The sequence below is a fragment of the Podarcis gaigeae genome (genome assembly GCF_964106915.1).
Source record: "Podarcis gaigeae genome assembly, chromosome: 2".
Classification (NCBI taxonomy): Eukaryota; Metazoa; Chordata; class Lepidosauria; order Squamata; family Lacertidae; genus Podarcis; species Podarcis gaigeae.
In genome coordinates, this window is record NC_139679.1 from 66,008,550 (window position 1) to 66,030,832 (window position 22,283).

At 43.4% G+C, this 22,283-nt stretch overlaps 1 long non-coding RNA gene across 1 annotated transcript; it reads right to left on the reverse strand.

Moving 5' to 3' along the window:
* Positions 1–8,300: 8,300 nt before the first annotated feature.
* Positions 8,301–15,305, reverse strand: LOC310839820. Its single transcript, XR_014561668.1, has 5 exons — positions 15,188–15,305; positions 14,357–14,395; positions 12,645–12,739; positions 9,752–9,805; positions 8,301–8,493 (listed from the first exon to the last, which is right to left on the reverse strand). It is a non-coding gene; the product is annotated as an uncharacterized lncRNA (long non-coding RNA).
* Positions 15,306–22,283: the final 6,978 nt, after the last annotated feature.

A 22,283-nucleotide genomic window follows, 5' to 3' on the forward strand; every position in this document is an offset into this window, starting at 1 on the left:
CTGTCTTCATTCTCTTGGGCATAACACGAATTTCCCACAGTTCACCAATGTCTTTTGATGCAAAGTATGCTAATCGTACACCATCTTATGTATCCTTCCCCTCAGCATTCAAAGTTACACATGACTTCCCACCCCCCTCACAAAGAAGTTATCAGGGGTAATTTCAAAGAAGAAAATTGGAATAGCTGGTTGCCATGGAAACAAACTCTCTACACATTACATCGTCATGCAGATTGTGGAATAAATGCATTTTAAGATGTGAAATGCTACCAAGGGGGCTGGTGCGCTTATGCAGTAAAATATCTCGGGGAGGGGAACTTGGTGCCCTCGGGATGTTGCAGAACTGCAGCTCCCAACAACCCTCTCCATTTGCCATGCTGACTGGGACTGATGGGATTTGGAGTCCAGCCAAAGGTTTCTGCGTCCATGCCTGATATTGTGAGGTTAACAGCCTGTCTTTTTTTTGGTTGGTTGGTTGATTTTGCTTGTTCTGTAGAGGGCCAGGCTTATTGATGGTTGTGTTATATAACTAATTAATAACAACGTTATTAACCCATAAAGTATACGTAAGCACTCTTACGTATTTATCTAATACGTATCTAAAACTTATCTAATTATTTTAACAATATTCAACATCTTTTTTAAAAAAAGTATTTTTTAAGGGAGTGGCATGCCCCACTTCCCTTGCTAGTAAGAAATTTGAGAGGTGTGCCACTTATTGCTCTGTTTCCTTGCAATTAAAAAAAATAGTGAAGTATTATGGTGTATTTGTAATTTCTAGTTATTTTCGAATATGCGAGCATAGCATATTGAGACCAAGGAGACTTACAGCAGACAGAATAAATGCTAATCCTGTTTTGGATTCCCTATTAGCAATAGTTGCATCCCTCCTTCAGACAGCTCCAGCTCTCAGTCTGTCATTGTCCAAATTCAAACTGCCGTTGCTTTATTTGTTTTCAGTTGTGATTGGAAGGCATGGTTACCCACAACATGAGGGAGCCTGCCATGCTCCATCTCCCCTTATTTCCTGTTTCACACCCCAAGATGGATATTATAAGTTTCACTGACTGGTTTCAAACAAGCCATGGCGTTATGATGTTTGAACTTTGGGAACTCTGGTTTGTTTAAACCCTGGTTTGAGAGTAAGCCACAGATCAAAACACTGGTATAAAGGGACAGCAGCAGCTGATTCAAAAGTTGGCAATCCTATTTGAAATCAAGCAACACTGCCAAAGTTTGCAACAGTATGAGTTAATATGAACTGGAGCTCATTGGGGAATATATTCTAGTATTGCAGAGTGTGATTTGGCCATACCTGGTGCTTGACTGTACAACAGAATACAGAATATGATACCTATTAATGAAATGCAAAAGGATCTCTATACTGTAGATGCTTCCCTCATGCAACGTTGGAATTTTAAACAGGTTTATTAGGCACGCCTATTAAGAAACAAATCTATTACTGTTTTGTCTCCATTGCCCCAGTATTCAAGGGAACATTCATCCAAGACTCAATGTGGTTGTCCAGCCTCCCCAATAGATTTCAAATCACTTCTATTTCTCACCAGTTTTAATGTTAGGACATTTTTTTTTCATCCACTTCTTTCCTGAATCAGATGCTGTCTGTTGGTGAGGGTTTTTCAAGAATAAATAAATAAGTGTGCATTTATGTACCGATAGGGGATTTGTTGCCCAACCATCTCAATCCCTATGGTACTGTTCGACCAAAGGCTTTCATGTTCAGATACAGTCGCAACCCTGATTGTGTGACTGAAATCAAATGGATTTATTATGGGGGTTTTTTTTAAAAAAGTGCAACTGACAGAAGTTTGCTCAGAGCAAAATTTTGCGTGGATAATTCATTCTCAACGGTACCATCTTCCATCATTCTAATTGCTACTTCAGTAGGAGCAGTCGGATTCTTCAAGCTCACTTTAAACTCATGGTTAAGTTTGTGGCCACATCCTTCGCTGCCCCATACCTGATGACGTTAGGTGAGGGGTAGGGGGGCATGTACTGGTGGAAATGGTTTTGTGGGTCAAGTTGGGGTCCCAGGTGAGTTTCATTTGGCCCATGGGCCAGAGGATCCTCATCCCATCTAAATTATCATAATTATTTCTAAAGTTGGCATCTTTCTATATAGGTTATAATGTGCAGATTTTATTAAAGTCTGTATCCTCTTCTGTCCTGGGGGGGGGGAGGGGGTGATGTGTAAGTGACTTCCAAGAGTGTGATGGCCTGGGACTCGGGCTCAGGCTCAGAACCAGAGGAGACTCAGTCTGCATCGGATCCATTGCCTCAGGCATCATCTGAACCAATTCTGGGGCCTGATCCTGAAGAGTCCCAGTCTACACAGGTTCCCCTGCAACAAACACCAGCTGGCCCGAGTCAGGAGCCTGAGCCTGCCCTGGCTCCAGATGCGGGGATTACCTCGTTGCCTTCAGCTGGGCCATCACTTACAGCTGCTCCACTACCGGATTGGGCAGGGGAGGCTGAGGTGGCCCCTGGGTCTAGTAACCCACTGACGTCTCCCGAGCTGCAGAGACTAAGGTCTGAGAGAAGGAGAGACCTGAGTACTCGCAGGAGGAGTGCTCACCTTTGGGCGAGACAGGGAGGTGAGTCGCCAGGAGATCAGTACCGGCATCTACCCCGACAAAGATAAAAGGCTGTCGGACCCCGCCCCAGGTTGCAGGAGCAACATTGCTGTATGCTAGATCCTGCACCTGTCCTTGCCTCGTGTCCTGCCTTGGCCCTGTCAGACTGACTCCCAGCGGAACCTTCGGGTTCTAAACTGGTCCTGGACCATGTTTCATGGGATACCCCCAGGACCAGTGCAAAGAGGGAGAGAGATTCAGAGAGAAAGAGTCTGAAAGTAAAGCACCTTAGGGCTCTCTCTTGGAATCTGATAACAAATCAACGGCTTTGATGTCTCTTTACAGGAGTCTGTATGCTTCTGGTCTGCTTGTTGCAATCACATCTTAAGTCTCAGAGTTCTTGCAACAAGATGAAACTAAAGCTGCAGTTCTCAGCGGCACACATACCTGGAAGCAGGGTGGTTTTGATTTACCGTATTTTTCACTCTATAAGACGCACCAGACCACAAGACACACCTAGTTTTTGGAGGAGGAAAACAAGAAAAAAAACATTCTGAATCTCAGAAGCCAGAACAGCAAGAGGGATTGCTGCGCAGTGAAAGCAGCTATCCCTCTTGCTGTTCTGGCTTCTGGGATAGCTGCACATCCTGCATTCGCTCCATAAGACGCACACACATTTCCCCTTACTTTTTAGGAAGGAAAAAGTGAGTCTTATAGAGCAAAAAATACAGTAAATCAAATTGATTTAAATCACAATTTAAATCACTATTCAGTGAGACTTGATTTAATTTTTTTAAAAAAAAGAAAGACTCATTCTTGCTGGTATAAATTTAATATTTACAACCAGATGAAGGTTTCATTTTTTGGAATAATAAGTAGTATTTACAGTTTATATCAAAAATTACTGATTTGGTTATACTATTAGAAATACATATACAATTATGAAATTATTGTGAGGTTTAATAAGTTAACTGTTTATATTTGGACAGTTTTTCTGCTGTACTTTATTTCCTTAATAACAATTAAACAATTTATTTAACTAAAAGAATAACATTATAGCATCTGCATCCATGTTTGTTAGCTGATGTGGTTAAACAATTTTTTTAAAAAAGAAAACTTTGACTGAGTTTTAGCACACATGAAAAACTTGAAGCAAATCCTTATTTCCTGATGAATAGTCTTTGGACTATAATGTAACTTAAATAGAAAACTATCTTTAGAATTTTTTTTCCTCCTGAAGCATTTTATTTTAAAAATTCAATTTAAATTTTAAAAAATCCGATTAACATTTTTAAAAATCTGATTTTTGATTTATTTTTTTTAATGATTGATTTTTATCCACCCTGCCTGGAAGGAAGTTCCATTGAATTCAGTAGAAGGTACTTCTAAGCAAGCATGTGCAGTCCTGGCTTAGAATAAAATACTTAGGGTTGTGTGACACATCCAGCCTTGCCCTGGATGTTTCACCACTTGTGGGAGTGGAAGCAGGCTTCCATCAAGCCAAAACATGAGGGAATTGTTGATGAGACTCCATCATCTGTGCAAAATTCTCATCTTTCCAAAGCCAGGTGGGTGGACTGCTATTTAGAAGAACTCACTGTAGACAGAAATGCTAACCAGCTCTTAAATTGGGGCAAATATGTAATCTGTGGAGTTCTCCTCACCACCAACACCGTCATGTACTTAAGGCACTGAGTGAATCATACTTGTTTTAATGATTCAGCAATCACAGGGAGTCTGAACACCAGCTTTTGCACACGTCGGGAGGTTGCTACATAACAGGAGCTTTCAAGTTATGTCACAGCAAAGCCTACCATCTCAGCAAGGGAAGAACAAAACATTTATGGAGTTCTACATCCTTCCAAAGCACTTTGGTCAAGCCTAGAGACCTGCAACCCACCCTGTGGGCTTTTCCCAAGGTGTATCCTCATGTGCATTTAAAAAGCAGGTTCCAATTGTAGAAAAATGAAACCTTTCTGGGAAAGAATGCAATTGATGCACCAACATGGGGAAAACCATGCAGCCTTTTCACAAAAACAGAAATGTTTCTACAGATCTGATAAATTTTGGAAAAGGAACTCTTGCAGGTAATGTTGCCCATTAAAAGGTGGGGGAAATCAAGATCTCAAAAACATGTTGCTAGCAGAAGTGGATTTTGCTTGTTTTGTACTTTTAGCATTAGAGCTGTGAGAACTCGCTTCTGGCATGAAAACCATCAACATAGTTTCTAATCATTATGTGCATCGCGCAAATGCAGGCAACGACTGATTCAGCAATGATATGACAGTCCGGTCAGGTTGACCTGGCTTGCAGTTCAGCTCTTTATGGCTCATCCTCCTTTCCCAAGTGGCTTTGGTCACATTCACACGCCATCCATTTGAAGCACATGACTTCTCCCAAAGAATCCTGGGAATTGTAGTTCACTCCTCACAGAGATTGCGATTTTCAATACTCATAACAAACTATACTCCCCAAGGTACTTTGAAGGAAGCCACGCACTTTCTTTGAAGACCTCTTTTCCCCTCTCTCTGTCCTTTGGTTCAAACCCTTGCCTCTGCCCATGTGCCTTTTCAATCCCTTGAAATAGCAAAGCATAGTTGCATTTAATTTTGAAATATATATATATATATATAATCTGCCTGGCTCTCTCCATGTCATACAGAAAATTACTTTGAGGACTGGAGGAAAGCTGGCAAGGTGGTGTCCCAGTTACAGGAAAAGGGGTTTCTGGCGATCAGTGCTGGACCCTCTTGCTAGGGCCATGGGTTTTAGGATGCCCAAAGATGCCAGCTACTAGAATCTCCCTGATTCTTCTGCCTCATAAGAACTTTGCTTTCTGGCCAGCTCACAAATTTTATAGACACTGATTATGACCGCTACAAACTAAATAGGCTCATGTGCTTCTGTTGCTGCTACTATTAATCCCATTTCACAACAAGCTGCAGCTACTGGTAGTCATTCACATGATAGCTATCCCAATGCCAAAACCACAGATACCTTCCCTTCCATAAGGGTGCCCTACCGTAACATTCCTCCGAGTGTTCAGAACAGACATCCATTAGAATACAATCACAACATTACTACCCAGATGTTATTTGACATGGTTTTTGGAGTTTTAGATCTTCATGACATGCACACATGTAGACCAACAATATAGACTTTGTTTTTCAGACAGTGCCTGACGCACAGAGATCCTGTAATTATTCCTCTATGCGTGAGCTCGCCTGAGTATTTCTTATAATTAAGATGCTGCTATGGTTGTTGTTCAGATGTTCGGTTCAGGGACTCCTAAAGGAAACCTGTGTGTGATGACATGGTTATATAAATATGAGTGGATGCATGTAAACAAGACATCTCTTAAGTAATCATTACTGGCTCTCTTGCTTTCTTTGCTCCACCCTTCAATGCCTTATATAACAGGCATTTGGTTTATATACTGATTATTTTATGCAAGGTTGTGTGTCAAAGGGGGTAATGAAATACATGTGGGTGTTTTTCAATCCTAGTAAAGGGATTGGCTGGTTGGCTAGAGCCGTGGAAAGGGTGTTATGTTATACAGCCAGGTTGTACAGCAACCAAACACCTATACTTAGCCAATTTAAATAACAAAAAAACAGGCTCCTCTGGTAGGTTAAGCTGGGGTTAGCCAGTATGGTGACCTCCTGAGTTTGCTGGACTCCAAACTCCCATCATCCATGACCTTACTGGCTGGGGCTGATGAGAATCCAACATCATTGGCTACCCCTGACTTGAATAGTTCTGCTGTCCAGACCCCAGAGCCATAGAGCCATTAAGCTGCAAGGGACTTGAAGGTCATCTAGCTCATTCCAATCACATTGCAGGGGGGGGGAAGGCAGGATATAAATGGTCAAAGGCCTGGAAATGATGCCTTGTGAGGAATGGCTAAGGGAGCTGGGCATGTTTAGCCTGGAGAAGAGGAGGTTAAGGGGTGATATTATAGCCATGTTCAAATATATAAAAGGATGTCACATAGAGGAGGGAGAAAGGTTGTTTTCTGCTGCTCCAGAGAAGTGGGCACAGAGCAATGGATCCAAACTACAAGAAAGAAGATTCCACCTAAACATTAGGAAGACCTTCCTGACAGTAAGAGCTGTTCGACAGTGGAATTTGCTGCCAAGGAGTGTGGTGGAGTCTCCTTCTTTGGAGGTCTTTAAGCAGAGGCTTGACAACCATATGTCAGGAGTGCTCTGATGGTGTTTCCTGCTTGGCAGGGGGTTGGACTCGATGGCCCTTGTGGTCTCTTCCAGCTCTATGATTCTATGAAATATAATAAATGAACCTATGCCTAAAAGCACAAAGAGCTTCTCTCCAAATTGCCTTTCTACTGTCAATCCACATGACTTAAAAAAACAAAAACATTTTTTTCTAATTGGGTTTCAAGATAAGAATACAAATATAAAGAAAAAAGAAAACCTATAACCAAACTTATCCCCTGCAACATTAGAATCATAGGGAAATGACTGCCTGGGACCAGTGTGACTTGCTGCAAAGCAAGTTCAGAGCTCAGTAGGAACTGGAACTTAGGTGATCCAAGTCTATGAGTCTCCACATGCAGAATCAGAGAAACCCACAACACCTTCCCCTCTTCTACTTTATAGACGTGCTTCACTTATGTAAAATGGATTCAAATTGCAAGAGATTCCAACTAAACATCAGGAATAATTTTGAGACTAGAGCGGTCTCCCTTAGAAAATAGTGGACTCTCCTTCCTGGAAGGTTTTTAAGCAGAGGTTGGATGGCCACCTGTCATGCATGATCTAGTTGAGATTCCTGCATTGCAGGGGCTGGACTAGATTACTTTCGGGCTCCCTTTCCAACTCTACAGTTCTATGATTTCCCCTCTCGCTCCCACATTACTTTTTGATGAGCTCTGAGACCCCTAAGATCTTCTCTGCTTTGTTAGGGATCAAACAACTTCATCTGAACACTTGTTCAACATTTAGGATTAAAGATAGTAGCTTCTAATTGGCAGCTCCTGCACAGGTCTCTTCCAGTATCCTCCTCTCCCCACTTTGTGAAGCAATTTTTTTATTTTAAAAAAGTACATACCCATAGTACTCATTAGTTAAGAACAAACTCAGCAGGAATGTTCAAACGTGTTTGGCTAAATGTTTGATGAGCATGAGACGAGACCTTATGAGAATGCATATTATATTTCCTTCATGTGCGGGGTGCAGGGTCAGGAATCCTGACTTGCCTGGGATCCAGTAATTGTTTCTACATGTGCATATAACTGTTAGAATATGCAAAATCTGTGTCCTCTCTTGTCTTCTGTTCTAGGGTTGCCCCCAACCTTCCAGAGCAGGTTTAGGGACTGTGGGGTGGGAGACGCTGGGTGGGGGGAGGTAGGAAAGTCCCATTGCATGATTGGACCACATTCCATAATTACTTAACCAGTGCCAGAAGCCTAGCCTGCTTGCTTAATGCATTTTTGTTTTCCGTTGGGCACTGTGGAGTCATGCTGAAAAAGGCTTGACAAAGCATCCATTAGATAAGATTTAGAGTATAGATGCAGCAGTTTTGTAGCACCAGCTGGTGGCACTGCTACCTTACTTTTATAGAGCTGATTACGCCATCCTTCCTGCAACAGGGTATTCCACAATGTGAATCTTACCACAATGGTATTTAGTTATTATCACCTTTCACTAAGGCTAGAAGCAGATTGCTTATGAAGGGAGCATTAAACAGAGTATTAAGTTTTAATGGAAAACAAAACAAATACACTTCGTTTTACACGCATTGAACCCAGACACTTCTTCCTTCCTTTCCAAATGCCCTGAAGACATTCTTAGGCAACTCGGCTCATGTCCTCTGCTAGTTGTTGGCTGCCCCAAATTTAATCCTTTTCCTTCTTTTTCTTCTTGTCACCACTGCGAGCCTGCGGCATACAAGAAGAGAGAATGTAATTTGGAGCTGAGGAACATTTCACAATCCCTCAACCCTCTTTCACCTTTCATTATGATAACCACATTCCAAAAAGCAGAGGCTTCTGTCAGTTCAAGCAGGGATATCTTTTATCAGGGAAAGTTTTCATCCTCGCTGCCATTGCTTCTCCTTTCTTCAGAGACACAAGTGCTTTTGCACCTGAGACCACACAGTTTCTCACTGTTATCTGCCCAGAGCATGCAAATACAGGGTGGTGATAGTAAGAAGGAGGGCAGTCTGGCCCATACACCAGCCAAAGAAGGAGCAATTATAGGAAACTGCTTACCCCCCTTCCTTGCTAGAAAAAACACATTCAGCTTCAGCCGCCAGTTGCACTGGGACTGCAAAGGAATCATCTGCCGACTGACCATCCATTGGCAACAGGACTTAAAAGTGTGGTGTGGGTTTCAGGCTTATAAATGTCCATACATTATTGCAGCAAGCCGCCTTAACGATCATCCAATCTTAAGGTGGGATATAAATATTCCAAACAGAAATACTAAAACCACAGGGGCACTAAAACCTTCATTTGGTTCGTACCACTTCAGACTGCCATTGGGTGTGGATGGGGATGTTATGTGATTGTGTGATTCTCCATACAGTGGTACCTCAGTTTACGAACAGCTCTGCTTACGAACTATTCAGTTTACAAAGTCCGCAAAACTGGAAGTAGTGTTCTGGTTTGCGAACGGAAGCCGAACAGTGGAAGGGCACCGGCGGTGGGAGGCCTCATTAAGGAAAGTGCGCCTCGGTTTAAGAACAGGTTTTGTTTGAGAATGGACTTCAGGAATGGATTAAGTTCGTAAACCAAGGTACCACTGTACAATGAAACCCCCACAGCATAAACTGGCATGTCAAGGAGATGAATGGTTGTTGATACCACGGAGTGCCTTGCAACATGAAAGTCCCCAACTGAAGTCTGAAGTGGTACAGCCCAGGTTTACGTCCTCTGTGAAGGACTAGACTGTGTCTGCTGCTAGTTCATTGGCAGTAAATACAGGCACGGCTGCCAATTAGCTTTCCAGCAGGCCTACTGAAAAGCAAATATTTAGAAAGTGGCTCTTTTTTTAACTTGGATAAAAGGTGGAGGGGAAAGTGTTGTCTGCTAAAATAATATGGGACCAAATAATAATCAGCATCAGCCTCAGCATCCCTACCTACCTGCCAGCAGTTGAACCCCTTCCCATTCAGTCTACCAAGCATCCAATTACCTTTTCAGAATCACTGTCTGAGCTGCTGCTGCTGTCATCATCTTTCCCATCATGCTAGGGAGCAAAAACCAAGCGATTAGACCAGTCGTGGTACAGAACACAGAACTTGGCAGTCACGGGAACATACCATTGGTCCACCTGGCTTGCATCATCTACCCTGACTTACAGCAGCTCTTCAGAGTTTGAGACAGGGGTCTCTCCCAGCATGGTGTAGTGGTTAAGAGCGGTGGACTCATAATCTGGTGAACCGGGTTCACTTCCCCGCTCCTCCACATGCAGCTGCTGGGTGACCTTGGGCCAGTCACACTTCTCTGAAGTCTCTCAGCCCCACTCACCTCACAGAGTGCTTGTTGTGGGGGAGGAAGGGAAAGGAGAATGTTAGCCACTTTGAGACTCCTTAAGGATAGTGATAAAGCGGGATATCAAATCCAAACTCTTCTTCTACCCTGGACATGCCAGGGATCAGATCTGCAGCCTTTGGCATACAAAGCATCTGGTCTGCCTCTGAGCCACAACCATCCCCTTGTTTAGGGGGGGAAAAACCAGCTTTGTATATAGAAGGTATCAGATTCAATCCTGATATCTCTAGAAAGGCCTGGGAAAGACTCATGGGGAGCTGCTGCTAGACAGTATATTTGTTTTTTCAATTTCTTACCTATCTTTCCCTATAAGGACACAACAACAACATCAATTTAAACAAAAGCAACCATTTAAAAACCACCAACCCCAAACAGCCATACTTTTCAGGTAGGTCATAAAAACAACATTCCTCAGCTGTCAGGGTAAGGAGATGAATTGTCAGCCTATGCTGAAAGCTATACAGTGCCACGGACTGGGTGGATGCAGTCAAAATGGGGGGAAAGAGAAACCAGAGAACCCAAATTGACAGATCCATCCATCCATCACCATCACCATCACCAGACATATGGCAATTTTGGGGAATTATTTTTTTTTAATGTGGCAGATAAATGGGTGGGAATCTTTTGAGATTTTGAATCCTTGACATTTGCCAAAGCTTACATAAATGAACAAAGCCTACTGCATCTTGCAGGATGAGAAGGTTACTGAAAGAAGGCACCTGGGGCCGAATTAGCATCTTGACTTCAATGCGTGTCGATGCACTTTGTGCCAGTCATGGACTTCTATGCTGTGATGTGGGAACATGAAAGTGGATTCTAAAGGGTAAAAAAAATAACTGCACTCTCATTCTAGCTTAAAAGCTCACTCATCATGTGCCCTTTGAAAGATGCTACACACCCATCCAGCTGTTTTTTCCCTACATTTCACAACAGCGTCTTTCTATCTCCCTATTAAATGCTGGGTTCTGTAGGCATTTTCCCCAATTAAAAATTTCCCTTTAGTTATCCAAGCTGGGCCCAGGTTGACTCACATACAGAGCAGGGAGGAAACAGTCAGCTGAACTGCATTGCTTTCAAAGGTCTTAAGAAAACAAGTGATGAATCATAGCCGAATAGTGATTGTGGCATGTCATGTCTTGCAGACCCACTGTGTGGGAGCCTCACAGTTAGATAAACAGTTCTTCTCAACAGTGGTTTACCAAGATGCACAATCTGAGCCAGTGTCTGTAAAAGATTCTGAGTTTTAAGCCTTCTTTCATAGCCTCCAGTCATAGGCCTTTATTCCAAACTTTCACTACCCTTCACATTCCTATATCTATCTTCTTGCCACCTCGACTCACACTGGCACAGAGAATATAAAAGTGAATCAACTACTGTATATATCTTTTTGAAGTGTTACACAAATAAATGAATTTCCTGATCTGTGTAAATGTATTCCTCGTGGAGGACGTTGGTAGAATGTGGTCAGTCCTTTGCAGCCACTGACATCACCTATAATTTGAACTCCCATTGTAGGACAAACTCTCACAAACTGCAACATCATGTAATTAATTGGATCAATGCAGCTTTACAGGAGCAGCTGCTGCCTCAGAGTGATAAATAGTTCTGCCATCTGAGCAGAAGAAACGAGCTTGCGGTAGCTCCGATGTGATGATTTCATATGGCACAGACAGTGAATGAGCTATTAAAGATTTCCATGCTACTTCATAAAATTGGATTGTGTTTACTGTATTGATTTTTGGAAGTTCATGCATCAGGATATACAAAGCTAGCCAATGACCATCATTCTGTGGGGCATTTGGAATGGTTTTAAAGAGTAGTAGTAAACTAAATTTTATTCACAGTAGATACACTGAAACGAATGAACATGACTAAGGTCCATTACTTTCAGTGGGTCTACTGTCACTGGCGGAGGAAGATGGGGGCAGGGGGAGCACACCGTCCCCAGCAGCACAATCCTGGTGGGGTGCCATTGCGGCTGCCCCCCCTGCCCATGCTGGGCACCACACCCCCGCAGGCAGCGCACCACACCCTCAGAACGTGCACCACGCCCCCGGGATGAATGCCAGCCACGCCCATGCCTACGCCTGCTCTCCATCCCCCAGTGCTGGAGCATGAAGCTCCGCCACTGTCTACTCTAAGTAAAACTTGAAAACTACTCAAAGGGTTTCAGGACATTGTACTGAGGAATCATCTGTCTCACCAAATGAAAGAGACTGAAGCTAGCATATGCATAACCATTTACTCCAACTCCAGTGCTCTCTCACCACTGATGTTTGAAGCCATGTGCACCCTGACAATCACCACAGTCTGTATCTATTTTGTAGTTTGATGAAACCACCTTACATCAGACTTCAGAGTTAAGCTGAGATGTGTGCATTTGAGACATTCTCAGGTGACAACTCATGAACAGGTGACAGCTTCACTTGAGGGACTTCACTTGAAGGGAACCAAGCAAGTAAATGTGCATTGGGTGGAGACATGCCTCCCAACTGTAAGAAAAGCCACCTCTAATTCAGCATCCTTTTTCTTACCTTTTTCTCCTTTTTCTTTTTCTTATCTTTCTTCTCACCCTCTTTGTGGCTTTTTTCCTTTTCTTTTTCCTTTTCCTTCTCGTCTCTCCCAAACACTAATGGTTATGAGATGAAAGAAAACAGAGAAACAGGAAGCAGAGATGCTGTGACGTTTACAAAGTGAAGTCAAAGATCCATCACCTTCATCTGCATTCCCCAGCCAAGAAAACTTCCAAACACGATTGCAGTGGTAGCCATCCTTGCTTTTGCCAAGTGTGCCACATGCCAAGGCTTTGTAGGTCTGCTTCTCTGCTATAGGCACTTTACCAAAGGCCCTTCAGCCTTCAGTCTAGGAATGCCACAAACCACTGTTGTGTATGCCACAACTTGGTCATCCATGCTTTTTTGCAAAGATGGGGAACCTATAGCTCACCAGATGTTATTGGATGCTTCAGCCGGTATGGGAGATGATGGGAGCTGTAGTCCAACAATATCTGGAGAGCAACTAGTTTCCATCCTTGCTTTAGTGGGTAGTTAAGCTGTCCTCCAGATGTTCTGAACTACACCGTCCATCACCACCGGCCATGGGCCGTTCTGAATGGGGCTGATGGGAACTGGAGTTCACAGTGTCTGGTGGGCATCATATTGGCTAACCCTTGATAGTGTACCAGTAGGAAAAAAGCAAGAAATTAGCTGTACAAAAGACTAATTCTACTGTCTGGATTTTTATCATAGGATCTATAATCAAGTAGATGGCTATCTCTGATGGCCTCAGAACAAAAGTGAGAAGGAATATGGAAAAAGGAAAGTCAGCCTTGAGCCTTCAGGAAGCCAAGAGGGCAGACCAGCTGGGCATATTAGTCTTCCAAGAAAATAGCCTGTTTTAGTTTATGAATGGCATTACACACACATCTCCGAAGATTAGAAACTACAGGGGCAACTCAGATACGACACGGAGTATTTGAGGGCTTCAGTATCGTAACTGCTGTTCATGACACTTTCTGCTCTATTGAGATGCAGGGATCAGGTGTATTTCAGAATGCCAAACATTGTCCCTAAGAACATAAGGAAGCCCTGCTGGATCAGGCTAAAGGCCTATCCAGTGCAGTGACTCATCACAATGGCCAATCAGTTGCCCATGGGAAGCTTGAAAGCACTTCCCACTTGTGGTTCACAGCAGCAGGTATTCAGAGACTCTGACAGTTGATGTAGAACATAGCAATTGGGCTTGCAGAATGCTGCACAAGTGGAAACAGGTGCTGGTGATATGAGAGAGTTTTTATTATGTTAACTTCTCAGGGAGGCCCAAGGGGTTCCAACGCTTGAGGTGAAATGCCCTGCTGCTGCCCACACGATGGGGGAACAAGCTTCGTAAGGAGTCTCCCCTGCTAGGTGGTGGGGGAAATCCATTCCAGATCCCCTCCCTCCCACCGGCCAAGGGGTTTTGCATATCCTTTCAGGAGAAGCCAGTGCAAAGCCCTACCACACTACCATGTGGTGGAACCCTTCTCACTGACTCAGTAGGAGGGGAGGCATTCCACAGAGCTTTGCCACTAGTCCCTCTCTGCCCCTAGAGGCTGGGAAGACCAACGGCAAAGCTGGGCAACGGAATAGGGTAATGCTGCCTGAGAGGTGCCGCCTGAGGCAACTGCCTCACCCAGCTTCATGTACGGTAACTACTTCTTTGTTAACAGAAGTATTCTCAGTATAGATACAAAGCAAAAGTGACCCACCTTTTAAAATGGAAGACATTCTTCAGTCGTGATGCAGCTCTTGCTGGGAGGAAATGTAGATGTATTAGTATTTAAACCTGTTTCCTAAGGCCACACAATGCACATTCCCAGTATATCAAGGGGACTGCTAAGGATTTGGAAGGGGTAGGAGAGAAAGACTGTGAAAAGGTTATTGGAGGCAAGGGGATTTTTACATGGGAGACAAAATATTTCTGCCATGGGGTTGCTCCAAATACCCTGATTTAAATTGTCTTCAGAAGACTTGCCTTGAGAGAGTATATATCATCCTAGCACATACAAAAGAATCTGGTTTTGCCTGTTGTTATTTGGCCTCACCCACCTCCACCACTATATAAGATGCACGGACAGATTAGCCAGCACTGGATAAGCAAATTGACTAATTTTGTGTAGCAAAAGAGGAAAAGTTTAGTTCCTCCCGATTCCCCAGCTAAGGCTGAATAAACCAGCAAAACCACTACAGAGGAACTCAGGCACATAAAGTCAATGCAAATTTCACCATCCTGCATATGCTTATTTTCCTATGCAAATCTGGCAAGCCCTAACTTTTACTTCTCCTGTCTCTGGGTGAAGTCTTAATCCACAACTGAGACAGCTTCTTTCTCCCCCTAAAAGGTGAAGAACCTATGCCGCAAGGCAAAATGTCCCAAACCTTAGTTCAGTAAGTGATATGTAATGCAAGCAGCTTAAAATCAATAGACTCCTCCAAAATGCACATGCAAAATATAGTGTCTTCTATAAGCACAGAATGAGAATCAAGTTAAATTTTCTTAATGGGAGAAAAGGAAAGCAGGTAAAGGAAAGCAAGCTTACCTGGTAGGGAAGAAAGAAAAGCAGCCTTGCCTCTCTGATGTTCTTTTGACCTATGGAACTTCCGTCCCTGCCGCCTTGTCATTTGTGCTCTCTCCTCCCATATTGCAAAATGGACAAGAAGAAAAACTTGTTCCACCCACCCCAGGCACTGCACACAATCAGGGAGTGTCCTTTTTGTAGATGCTGTCCTTGCTCAGGCAAACCTCATTCTGTAATCCTGGCATACCTTCTACCAGAAAGGTCTGGTTCAAAGCAGTTAGAACAATTCTGCGTCACATTTCAGATATCTTTCCCTTATTGCTCCACAGTTAGAATTAAGCCACTGAATCAAATGGTGGTCAGCTGCAGGGCAGCCCAATACTATTGGCCGCCTGAGTCAAAGAGCAGACTTGCATCTCCCCACTCCCATTCCACATACAAGAGCTGATTGCAGTGATAGATGAATCTTACGAACCTTAGGGATAGCAATCTCCTATGGTCAGCAGGCTGGTTGAAGGAGTATAGTGTAAGCTGCAAGTCTCAGCACTGGCTTCCTCACTCTCCCTAATAATAGAGCTGTGATGGGTGAAATCTCCTCTTGATTCAAGAACTTGTTTTTTATTTATCAACTTCTTTGGGGGGGGGATGTCCCAGAGTTCTCTCCTGGCTCACAGAGTTTATTCACTCATTTCATTCTTATCCCACCCTTCTTCTAAGAACTCAGGGTAGCATATAAGATATACCCACCCCCACCCCCCGCTTTGCTCCTCAAAACAATCCTGCAAGGTAGGTCAGGATGAGAGTGGCTGGTCCAAGATCTGAACTAAGGATAGACACATCTCTGGGGCGTGTAATACAGTCGTACCTTGGAAGTCAAACGGAATCTGTTCCGGAAGTCCATTTGACTTCCGAAACGTTCGGAAACCAAAGCACAGCTTCTGATTGGCTGCAGGAAGCTGCTGCAGCCAATTGGAAGCTGTGGAAGCTCCGTTGGATGTTAGCTTCCAAAAGAACATTTGAAAACTGGAACACTCGCTTCCAGGTTTCAATCGTTCAGGAGCTGATTTGTTCAGGAGCCAATGCGTTCAAGATCCAAGGTATGACTCTATCAGCATCTTTAAAGGATTGTTCCCTGCAGGCCATAAACAAACAAATATTCTGAGCTAGCCAACTTCACTGTGGACTTTGTTGTGTGCTCTAGGTGGCTGCTGCTCCAGCGACAGATATCCCATCTGCGCAAGTGACTTGATGGCATGTTCCTCTTGTGTTTCACTTGCAGCTTTTTTGCTTTGCAAGGGCAACCTGCCTATTTGGGTCCAAAGCAGTAATAAAGCAGAAGCCAGAGGAAGAAGCTGTTATGTTTCTTTCTGCCCAGAAATACCACTTCATTGTGAAATGTTAGGATGGAGAACTAGGAATAATGTAGGATACTTTTTTATTATTAACAAAAGGCATCTTTGGGGTGTGGATTTGTATGCAGTACTATTCCTAGAATGACCTCATTCAAAACCACAAACTGTACTCAACACACCCATTCCTTTTCAGTATCACAACTACCACCTTCCCTCCACGGTCACTATTTATCTGATGATCTGCCTTTCCATGCAGATAAATAGGTGATGTGTTGCCCACTGCTAGCATGGAGGAATTTTTTTATTATACACTGACTTCTGTTGTCACATTAGGGAAAACACAAGCGCCTGTATATTTCCCCTTGTGGGGCAGACAGTTGCTTAGATGACATTTGCATTGGCAAACTACACTCTCCTCCTTCCTGGGCACCAGGCTGCCAGTCTCAATTCCCTCCTCCTCCATCTGAAGGTGCTTTTTTGGGGGGAGGGAAATACATTTAGGGAGAATGGAGACCCACTTGCAAATCTCCATCATCTCTTCTAATTTGACCACCATAGAAAGCCTAACCAGAAGTATATGTAACACATGTGTTTCACAGGGGCAGACTTTAGTCTTTCAAATTTCAATGGCACCCTGTGCAAGGCCAAAACTCGGCACCCTCCCACGTCTTGCCTTCCATCCTGATCAATTCGCTATGTCATATTTTTGATATCCTGCAGCACCCGCTAGGCTCAGCACCCAGTTCAGAACTCCTCGTACTGCCCTAAATCCGCCTTTGTGTTTCACTTTCACTACATTTTACTTTTAGAAAGTGCTTCTAGTCTTACCATTTGTTCTCGGCACTCTGAGTATTGCCAGTTGCTTGCCTGGCTGATGAAGCCCACGCTGTCAGCAGATGTTCATAACTGACGACATTCATGTCATTCATTGTAGAAAATGTGGCCAGTAGCCATATTGTTTGAGGGGCCAATCATTCACAACACTTCATTTCTGTTTCAGGTTAGGAAAAATCACTTAACGTTTTTGACAGCTCCGTAATATGACATGAATTCAATTTTTTCTCAGCTGTTGACAGTGGATAGATTTCCATGGAATCTACTTAACAGGCTTATTAAAATCTGATGCATCTGGTCCTGCTTAGCACTCCTGTCCTTTTTTCTTTAAGTATTACATGCTGTACTTAGTAAGTCACATGCTAAATATACCAAGCTGCTCCTTTAATTTTGGAGCAGTCGTTAAAACAAAAGGGAATGGGCTTGCTTCCCTCTCCCCATTCTGATGTGACTAAGTGTGTACAGGTAGGAAGCAAGGCTTGGGGAAAGATTGTGGACAGCTGGCCACGTCAGAAGCCATTGTTGTTTCAGGCGGTACCAGACCTCCAGCAGGGATAGGATGGGTGTACGAATGCACAGAAGCGACAAGCAAATAGTGCTACGGAATTGCTTTTATTAGCTGCATAATAGAAAGGAGATGTTATGTGGCCTGCAAATGGTACAATTATATTTGCATTGGGGAGATATTTCCTGCCCAGGAGCGGGGAACTTTTGACCCTCCAGATGATGTTGGACTCCAACTCCCATCAACCCAAGCAAATATGGCTAATGGTCAGGGATGATAGGCGTTCTAGTCCAACCACAGGTTCCCTATCCCTGCTTTAGAATAGCACGTTCTGTCTTCTTAAATTCAAATTTACATGGCTGGTATCAAAGACATACACAAGCCTATGGTTGCTCAATCCCTGCTCAACATGCATCAGGTTTCCTGTTTTATGGAACCACCTTACTACTTCTATAACATATTTGTATGTGCATTTACTTTCAGATCAGGGCCTGCTTTTGAAAATGGTGCATACCTAAAACCCAGAGTCAACATATTCCTATGCTTTCTCACAGTATCAGGTAAGCAAGTCTCCGTGTCTCGAGGGATGACATAATCCACTTTTTAATAGGCAGGTACAAGCAGGTTCAGGGATGTGGGTGGCACTGTGGGTTAAACCACAGAGCCTAGGACTTGCCGATCAGAAGGTCGTGGTTCGAATCCCCGCGACAGGGTGAGCTCCCGTTGCTTGATCCCTGCTCCTGCCAACCTAGCAGTTCAAAAGCACGTCAAAGTGCAAGTAGATAAATAGGTACCGCTCCAGCGGGAAGGTAAATGGCGTTTCCATGTGCTGCTCTGGTTCGCCAGAAGCGGCTTAGTCATGCTGGCCACATGACCTGGAAGCTGTATGCCGGCTCCCTCGGCCAGTAAAACAAGATGAGCGCCGCAACCCCAGAGTCGGTCATGACTGGACCTAATGGTCAGGGGTCCCCTTACCTTTACCTTTACAAGCAGGTTCTACTACTTAAATGTAGAGGCTTAGGGCCACTTCCTAGACCCAGGCCCTGCTTAAGATGATGGATTACAGTAGGTTTAAGCATGCTTAACTCTCTATTAGATTGTAGCTATGGAGGGAATGGCTAGAAACAGAGACAATTTGTCAATACTGGAAACTGAGAATATCTATATTATTTGCAAAGCATTTACCCTTAATGAACAGAAGACTGTGCTGAATCAGGCCAATGACCCATCCAGTCCAGCATCCTGTTCTCACAGGGGGCAGACCAGATGCCTGTGGGAAGCAGGACATGAGGCACAATGGAACGCTGCTCACCTGCGATTCCCAGCCACCAGTATTCAGAGGCACACTGCATCTGGCAGTGGAGGTAGAACACAGCCCTTGCGGCTAGTAGCCATGCCATAGCCTTGTCCTCCATGAACTGGGTTAATCCTCTTCTAAAGGCATCCAAGTTGGTGGTCCTCACTGCTTCTTGCAGAGAGCGAGTTCCATAGTTTGACTATGCAATGTATAAATAACTCCTTTCTTTTATCGGTGCTGAATCTTCTGACATTCAGCTTCAGTGTTCACAAGTTCTGGTGTTAGGAGGGAGCAAAAATATTTCTCTATCCACTTTCTCCAACCCATGTCATGTCACCCTCTTACTCATCTTATCTCTAAACTAACAAGTCTCCAAATAAAAAAAAATCCTTCCAGTAGCACCTTAAAGACCAACTAAGTTAGTTCTTGGTATGAGCTTTCGTGTGCATGCACACTTCTTCAGATACACTGAAACAGAAGTTTCCAGACCCTTCTATATAGTGAGAAGGTGGGGAGGGGTATTACTCAGAAGGGTGGAACACCATTTCAGATAAAACCACAGCGGACTTTGCCACCAAACTCTGCCAATTTGTCCTTACCCACAACAACTTCAAATTCGGTGATGACCTGTTCCTTCAGATCAGCGGCACAGCAATGGGCACCCGCATGGCCCCACAGTATGCCAACATCTTCATGGCAGATTTAGAACAACGTTTCCTAAACTCCTACCCACTCAAACCTCTCTTGTACCTGCGATACATTGACGATATTTTTATTATCTGGACACATGGTCAACAGACCCTGGGCACCTTCCACCAGAAATTCAATGATTTTCACCCCAAAATCAACTTAACAATGAATCAATCTATGCAAGAAATACATTTTTTGGACACTACTATAAAAATACAGGATGGGCGCATAGACACCACCTTATACCGTAAACCAACTGACCGACAAACATATCTACATGCCTCTAGCTACCATCCCAAACATACCAAACAGTCCATTGTATATAGCCAGGCACTACGTTACAGCCACATCTGTTCCAATTCTACAGACAGAGACTCTCACCTAAGAGATCTACAGCAAACCTTTTTAGAACTAAAATACCCAGCAGATGAAGTTAGACAACAGATCAACAGAGCCAGACTGATACCCAGAGAGAACTTGCTGCAAGACAGACCCAAAAAAGAAAATAACAGAACACCTCTAGTCATCACATACAGCTCCCAAGTTAAAACAGTACAACGCATCATCAGAGATCTACAACCTCTCCTGGACAATGACAGTTCTCTTTCTCAAGCTCTGGGAGGAAGACCTTTCATTGCCTACAGACAGCCACCCAATCTTAAACAACTCCTAACCCACAATAATACTACAACCAGACCTAACACGGACACTGGCACCAGAGCCTGCAATAAACCCAGATGCCAACTTTGCTGCCACATACACCCGGACAACACCATTACTGGCCCCAACAACATCACACATACCATCTCGGGACTATTTAATTGCTCATCGTCTAACATTGTGTATGCCATCAAATGCCAACAGTGTCCTTCAGCTCTCTATATTGGACAAACCAGCCAGACCTTACGCCAAAGAATAAACGGACATAAATCGGACATCAGGAATCACAAGACAGAGAAACCAGTAGGAGAACACTTCAATCTCCCAGGACATTCTATACAAGATCTAAAAGTAGCTGTTTTACTACAAAGGAATTTCAGAAATAGACTGGAAAGAGAAGCTGCTGAATTGCAACTTATCACCAAACTTAAAACCATGGAGAGACCTGGTATGAAACAAAGACCTTGGATTCTTATCTCATTATACATGACAAAGCCATTTTTCACCTTCTCACCCCTTGCTTTTTCCTGTAAGACCTATTGCAGTCGTTAAGAGTCGTCAACAGGCTCATCACAGCTATCTGCCAATCACCCATTCCCACCACCCTTCTGAGTAATACCCCTCCCCACCTTCTCACTATATAGAAGGGTCTGGAAACTTCTGTTTCAGTGTATCTGAAGAAGTGTGCATGCACACGAAAGCTCATACCAAGAACTAACTTAGTTGGTCTTTAAGGTGCTACTGGAAGGAATTTTTTTTGTTTTGACTATGGCAGACCAACACGGCTACCTATCTGTAACAAGTCTCCAAATAATGCATCTTTTCCTCTTAGGGGAGTTGTGTGTTTTTTTAACCTATGGTTTTAAGATGCAATTTACTTCTGCTTATCTTTTCAATGTATTTTTTATATAAAAAAGTTTGTGTGTGTTATTTTCACTAATGTGTGAATTTATCCTAGTATACATATGTTTGTACACATCACTGGCATTGCAAAACGCAGAGAAGTTTGAATTTGGCGGCTGGATGTTTTTTGGTTCACATATTGATTTGGATTGGCGCAAATCAGGTAAGCTCACCATTAAGCGTGAACGGAGTTGAACTTTTCCTCCAGTAAAGGCATTAAGATTGTGGGAACAGCCTTTAAAGTAAATTCTGATTGGCTACAGAGACTGACATCAGAGATGCAGCACCTCTCACAATTGGACAAAATAACTGTCCCTCTCCATCAAGGGGTCAGCTTTTACTGCTCTCAAATCCCCATAAATAGATGAAGTCTCATGTCATGTCAGTATATCTTTTCTTCCTATAATCATCAAAGTCGCTCTTAGAATCTCTTCTACTCTGAAACTCAAGACTCTGCTGAAGCAAGTAAAATATAAATAGCTATGTTTAAAGAAGGTTGATTGTTAAGCTAGAATTTCACAAAGCTTTCTTACGTCCTGTGTCCTCTGGGCATTAGGAAGTATAGTCAAAGCTCCTTACTTTTTTAATGTTTCTACAGCTGGGATGAAGATAGGACTCCTTGGAAGTAGGACTTGACAGGTAGAATATTCAGTCTAGGATTAGCCTATGGTGGGAGATCATTACAATTCTTTTCTGTGAGTATCTTTATACAAAAAAGAGCCCCAACCACCCAATAACACCAGCTAGCATAATTCAGGTCCAAGCTTCAATCTTATACAAACTTACTCAAGAGCACACTTCATTGAACCCAGTGGGACTTGTCTCCAAATGCACAGGATTACACAACACAACATGTGCAACTTTCTTTGCAACTAG